Source organism: Pleurodeles waltl, chromosome 11, assembly GCF_031143425.1.
Source record: "Pleurodeles waltl isolate 20211129_DDA chromosome 11, aPleWal1.hap1.20221129, whole genome shotgun sequence".
NCBI lineage: Eukaryota > Metazoa > Chordata > Amphibia > Caudata > Salamandridae > Pleurodeles > Pleurodeles waltl.
Window position 1 is genome coordinate 618,659,255 of NC_090450.1, and position 6,929 is coordinate 618,666,183.

Consider the following 6,929-nt stretch of genomic DNA (forward strand, 5'->3'; position numbering starts at 1 on the left):
ACTTGATTGCTTCAAGCTACTGCTGCAAGCAGTGAATCAGTAGGCAAGAGAAGGTTGCCAATCATCTTTGGTTTCACTTTTGCCTGTTTTTCGATCTGAGTCACATTAACTATACCATTTCATGGCAATACGCATCCCATTATGTTTGGGTTACATTAACCCCCACTTACATGATCTTTTACTAGAGAGGTCATTAACAGCGTGTAATCCTTCCTGGAATAGAGTTAGAATAAGTTCCGCTAAATGTGAGGATACTGTGTGTGCCACGGACACACTAGGAAAGTTTGTTTTAGAGACAATGGCCAGCGACTGAGGAGTGCCTATCTCCTCTGCTTTTTGGGTTTGATAATGGGGACTATTAGGACGTTTGTTTGGTTGAACCATAGTGTAACGTGGGTGTATAGTCTTCGATTTTATTGGACAGGTGTGTGTGGACCTTCCAAGAACGTCAATGTGTGAGGCAGAGAGATTTGGGTTGATTTTGGCCTTCATAGGTATACAAAGTATGCTTCTGATCTGGTTGAACTGTGAATTGGTAGCCCCGAGATGAGGGGCATTAAACTTAATCTTAACCTTAACGTTTTTTCAATAACCTTTTCTACATTAAAAAAAAAAAAAAAACTTTTATTATCCCTTTCCCTAGTCCTTATTCAAGCCCTTTACCAACAGTTATTGTTATGATGTTCCTGTCCCCATTCCAAACTTAACTTTTACCCTACGGCTCTCAGTCACCTTTAACCTAAACCTAACCCTTACAAAAGCCCTTATTCTAGGCTTAAACCTAATGCACGCCGTAGCGCCTATACGTTACTGGGAAAAGCCAAAAGGGCTGTAATTACCTTTTTCTGTTTTGAATATTTGTCGTGGGAGATTTTCTGTTACCAGCATTCACTGTCAGGGTGTTTCCTGGCATTACACAATCCAGTAGATCAGATCTACGCAGGCATATGAGATTGTAGTCCAGACCCCATGATCATTCAGTTTCTGGCCTCTGTTAAAGGGATTTCAGCAGGAGTGCCAAGTCTGTGAAAAAAAAACTCTCTAACACATCATCAATAAACCGAGTATTACAAATGAGGTTTATAAATACAATTGTTCTTCAAGTACCTGGCTGACAGGCGGTGGGGGTGGGGTGGGGTGGGGAGCTGCATGTAAACAAAACAACATTTAATTTCCAAATCAAGGAGGTTATTTGCCATCATTCACTTGGTCTGCCTTCTTGTCTCCCATGTGTCCTGGATGTCACTTGTACAAAAATATGTTCTTTAGCAAGTCAATCATGGGCAGAAACTAATTCAGACCATTCCTCTGCCCTCAGCCTTAGGTTTACGTGTTGAGAAGACTGTAGTGTCTTGCACTTTGGCGGCATTACTCAAGGAAGCTTTTCCACATACAGAATATATTTTTTTAATTTTTGTGTTCACTTTCAGTAGTTATTTTGCCATAGGAGCTCATTTAGAACGTGACCCACAGGATGTTCTCTCCCAGCAAAAGTGGGCATTGTTATGTTTCCTGTCGGTAACCTCTGTTCCTTTCACTGTGGTTGCAGACAGCATGAAGAGCATCAGAAGTCATGCCTTAAATAGGACATGCCTTCTGATGCTCTGACGGAGGCTGCTCTAGGCGAACAGCCTGTCAGTGAATGATTCACTTGGTGGAGACGGCAGGAGCCTCTGGATGGGAACCCAATTGTTGCTCCAAGTCTATTATAATAGTATCCTTAAAAATCACAAGTTCAAGTCTTTAGATTTATATTCAAATGAGAAAGACAGACTACACATGGTTAGCACAACTGGGGTAATAAGCATCACCAGCATATGTCATTAGGTGGCCCTGCAGAAGAAGCTCAAATGTTTAGGACTTATATGCTAACAACCAGCAAAGCAGGCCACTGCCACTAAATGGGTAAACAGTAGATTGCCAGCAGAGCAAAAATTGTAAAGTTTCAGAGTCGTTCAGCAATTTCATTATCTTGAATTCCATACAGCTGCGGCAGAAGGCACGACCTGTTTAATTCCATATGGTTTCTGCAAATCCACTTCCAATGGTGAAACAAGAAAAGAAAGGGGAAGAACTGCAACAGGGGAGAGGAGGATAGAAAAGATCTTACCGGGGGCAAATGTTTGATATTTTTCAGCATTCCATCCATCATCTGTTCTTTTAGCATTTGTGGCCCTAAGTGTACCTGGTATGCCCAGTCGTGGGTCCTGGGCAAGAGTCAAGCTAGCCTGGTTGAGGAAGGGCGATACACCGAAACTGGTCTCAAGATGCTTGCTTCTGGTCCAGGGCGGACCTGGCCTGGCAGTTCATGCTGGACTGTTCCATGGGGAGCAGTGCTAAGACAGAAATGCATATTTCTGGGTCCAAATAGGGGTGGCATAGTGGGCAAAAACCATTGGATTTAGGCTGAGATATGTGATCTCTAGACCCTCTAGTAGCACAAACTTAGACAACATATCCACTTGAGATAGAGAACGTGGTAAACTGTAACCCACAAACCACCTATGCATTACATGAGGATGGTGTGTTTTGGGAAGTAAACAGTTCTGTGAGACTCAGAGGAGTGCTTGTTGTTAGCAGGTTCCAAACCTCTTTTCACATTAATTAGACATACTCAAAAATATACACTAAGAATATACTTTTATGACTTTTATTAAAATCAAAATCCCATTGCAGTGCATATGCGTATAGCTGTGACTATAAAAATAAACAGAATCGTGGTGATAGAAGTGGTTAGTAAATAGAATATTAAAAAGAACTGCAACATTCTAACAGTACCAAGGAAGCCTGTACGTGTGTCTTAAATGGTCTTACTTTTCAGCCATACCGTACTATATCCATACCTTGATGGATTAAAAGAGGCAATTGAAGGGAGCTAGTGTCCTATCAAGCCCGTAGGGCCCATCTGGCAGCGATAAGGTCTTAGAGAATGTGTTTGGAGCTCCTGCCTGTGTGGGCCCAGTCTACCAGTTCCCTGGAGGTGAAGACCCCCCACCACTTTATCTCGAACACTTGTTTGCTTTTAGCTTAAACACTCTTTTCAGGGCTTTGGGAAAGGCAGGCCTTTTATAAAATGTTATGAAAATAACAACCAACATGCACTTTCAATTATTCCTTCTTCTATGAAACATTATTGATAGTTTGAAAGAACTACATAAATAATTGTTAAATCAAATGTTAAGCAATATTAAATATTGTTGACTGTCTTGACACACATAAACAATTGTTGGAACTATCAAACCACACTGAAATAAACATTAAACAATGTATGCATGCTAACAATATTAAAGGCAATATCCGTTCGTACTGAAAAATATTCACTCAAATGAATTTATGATGTCCAGTGGACGATAAATAAGCAGGATAAATATGAAGATTACATCAAAAACACGCCATTGCAATCAATGCGATATCAATTAAAGTACGAAAAGATAATGGAAACACAAAGGGGCTTGCCATTAATGATACTTTTCTTCAGGTTCAGATCTTATTATAATTTAGCACAGTAGTAAATATAGGATGGAGCATTTTTTGCTAGATTTCATGTGAAGAGCAGAGGCTCATATGTTTCTAACCATTCTAATTTATTGATAGCAGTTTTAGTATTCAGAGGAATCTTTGTTCATTTTATATATGGGTAAAACAAAAGATAAACTATATATATAGAATGAAAGATAACTTTATATGCTTCAATATGCTGACTGGAAGTTCAATATGAGGCAATTACATAAACAACAAAACATTGAAATCTGCAATAGCAATTATGAAATTTAATTCTGTTTCTAAGGGAAAGGACCATCACTATAGTCTGGTTGTTGTAACACAGTGAAACTCTTTACAGCATGAGTAGAAAAAATGTAAAGTACCATAATGCATTGATTCACTAGAGGGGCAGTAGAGCAGTTTTGTGTGTAAGCTTACTTCCACGATTGAGGTTGTGGTGTAGAGAAATATGTATAGGGCAGGAGGTATGACGCCTTAGGGAGCTTCGTAGGTGTATAAGTGTTTGTTTAATTTCTCCCAGATTAGACATTGAGAAGCTATTGACCGTTGACACAATGCTATCCATTGTTAGAAAGAAGCACAAACACCCCAATCAACACAACTTAAAAGAGAAAACAGCTATCTAGTGCTCTGTGAGTCAATTTGTAAAATGTTTAGCTCTGTTGCCTGACTTTCTGGAATAACCCTTAATGTTGTGCGAATGGTTTCAGCAGGACGGAGGGGATTGAGACGCACCTAGACATGGGGTCCTTCATGGATACTGGGATTACTTCCCTTGTTCACATGTCCATGCCATGTGTAGCTTGTCTCTTTTGATTGTACTGGTGCATATCCTAGGTACATGATCACCAGTTGATCAGCACAGGAGCATATTCTGCCGTGAGACCATGTTGACTTGGTACCTTCCATTGTAGAGAACAATAGGCCATGGCTTCTGGGAAACTTCGCAGTTTAATAGGAAGCAGATCAACATCTTTCTGGCTTAGTTTTAGCTGGTGCTGAATCTACTGCAGTAGTTTGGTATTCTCGTGCCTAAATTAGGTTAGGCTGTCACATATCCCCCCACCACTTGCCAGGTTGCTACAACTGTCAGGCAATTTTTGTGACATCTCCTTAACCTTTTTACCACTGACGCTAGAAACATTGATTAAAGTCAATGTACGATGGCAATTTGGCCCACACGTTGGCATTGACCCATCACTGTCTCAGAGCTAGCAGCCTGAAAGCTGGATATTCTCCAGAGCCTGTATGCATGCATTCATAAAGTATGTTGCTTACATCCAGCGTCTCTTATAATGGTTCGCCAACAGCAGTGTTTCTGTAAGCTGTTTGCACGCTGTAGTAGATTCATCCTACAAATTTCATATGGGATAAGGTTTGAGAGTAAGATACAGTGACCCAACTTGCATCAACCTATGTGCTGCCATGGCACTTTTATGAGGGTGTGCCCTGTTTTTTCTATGCATACTTGGATAGAGATGTTTCCAGCCCACAGATATCACACTTGTATGCTCTTGTCCAGAGGAGTCCCCCACCACAACCCCTGCTTTAGAAACTCCGGCAGCAGTGGGGTTATCGATAGGCCCCTTCTGTCTACAGCTCATGAGATAAAGGCTCATAATTAATGTAAAAGTATGGAAGGGTGATCGAGTGAAAGGATGGATGAATGGATGGAAAGGCTAGATGAATGTAAGGATGGACGAGTGGATGAATGGATGGATGAGTGAAAGGGAGGGTATATGGATGACTAGATGAAAGAGTGGATGAGTGAAAGGGTGGATGGATCAGTGAGTGACAGGATGGATGGATGAGTGAGAGGGTGGATGGATGGATGAGTGGGTTGAAGGGCGGATGGGTGAGTGAAAGGATCGATGGCTTAGTGAAAGGGTGAATGGAAGAGTGAAAGGATAAATGGATGGATGGATGGATAGGTTTGGATATCGATGGGCAGACAGATGGACGGAATGGTTACAGACTGAATGATGGATGAATGATTGAATGGAAGACAGAATGTAAAGGTGAAATATGGAGATCAGCGGGTGGGTGGAAGGATGAATGGATGAATGGATAGATGAATGTGTTCCTTCTCCCAGTCAAAGCTGTTCCACCCTCCACTCCAGTTTTCACTCTATGAAAAAGAAGTCCAGAATAATTTATAATAAGCACACTTTGTGCATTGAATGTTGGGAACATATAACAGAAACTGCTCTCTGGAACGCAAACAATGGGGCAGAAACATGGTTGACCTCCCTACTGTTTTCTCTCCTATGATTGGGTGGAATGCCCTTCGCAGAGGTGGAACAGATTTTAGGCCTGATTTACATCTTGGCAATAATGGTCCCACCATCGGCTTTTTGACTGAAACCCCATCTTGCGTTGCAACAGTCCATCTGCCGTATTTAGATGTTGGCGATCCCATAGACGAAATTCCCCATCTGAACCACCATCTCCGCCAAGAAACACTGTCCGGGTCAACGGTGCCATAGGGAAAAATGGCTGACGGCAGAAACCCAGTTATCTTTCTCGCTGTACAGATCTGGATGAACCTTACTGCCAAGAGTTGGAGGATTGGGGGGGGGGGGGAAAGAGGTGAAAACTCACCTTTTTTACACCATTCCACCCCATTTTTCGACTGAACACGACTAGACAAGACCTGCCGTCACTGCAGCCACCGACTCATAGAGAAAACACAACCCCTCCTTTGTCAGACTCGAAGTTAGGGATGCTGCATTGCTAGGGTATGTTGGGTGGGCACAGCACGGGAGGCCGGGACCACTGCAGGCATATACATGTCACAGTAATTTTTTTAATTACTGTGACATGCATATGTTGGGGACACAATTGTGTCACACATGGCTGGGTACACACTGACACAACACATATCACAGACATACACAACTGTCATTGTGGTGTCATCGTGCATTGCAAAATTAATGCTGACACAACAATTACGATACGCTCACACTGGACAATGATGTCCATGTGTGCATATTGCAAGGGGTCCTGTATGGGTAGGTTTGTGCTATCTGTTGTGTATGTGAGCCAGTGCATGTTTGTGTGTGTATGTGTGTGTGTGGGTGTGTGTGTGTGAATTGGCAAGTTGAGATGGAGGGAGCTGGAGTGGGTGGTGTGATTGTGTCTTTATGTGAGTTACTTGCATGCGAGACCAATGTTGTTGCATATGTTGTGCTGCCATGTGACACATTCAGGTGACTGTTGTTGTGTGACGGACGTCATGATGTGTGTAGTTGAGCTTGTGTATGAGTGTGTGTGCATGAGTGTGTAGCTGTGTTGGCTGTTGTGGTTGGGTTGTGTGGGTGCAGTATAAACGGTGTGTGTATGTTGTGGCGTGGATGTATGTCAATGTGTGTTTTTGGCATGTTCAGGCTGTGTTGTGCTGGAGTGGCAATGCTTATTGTGTGTAT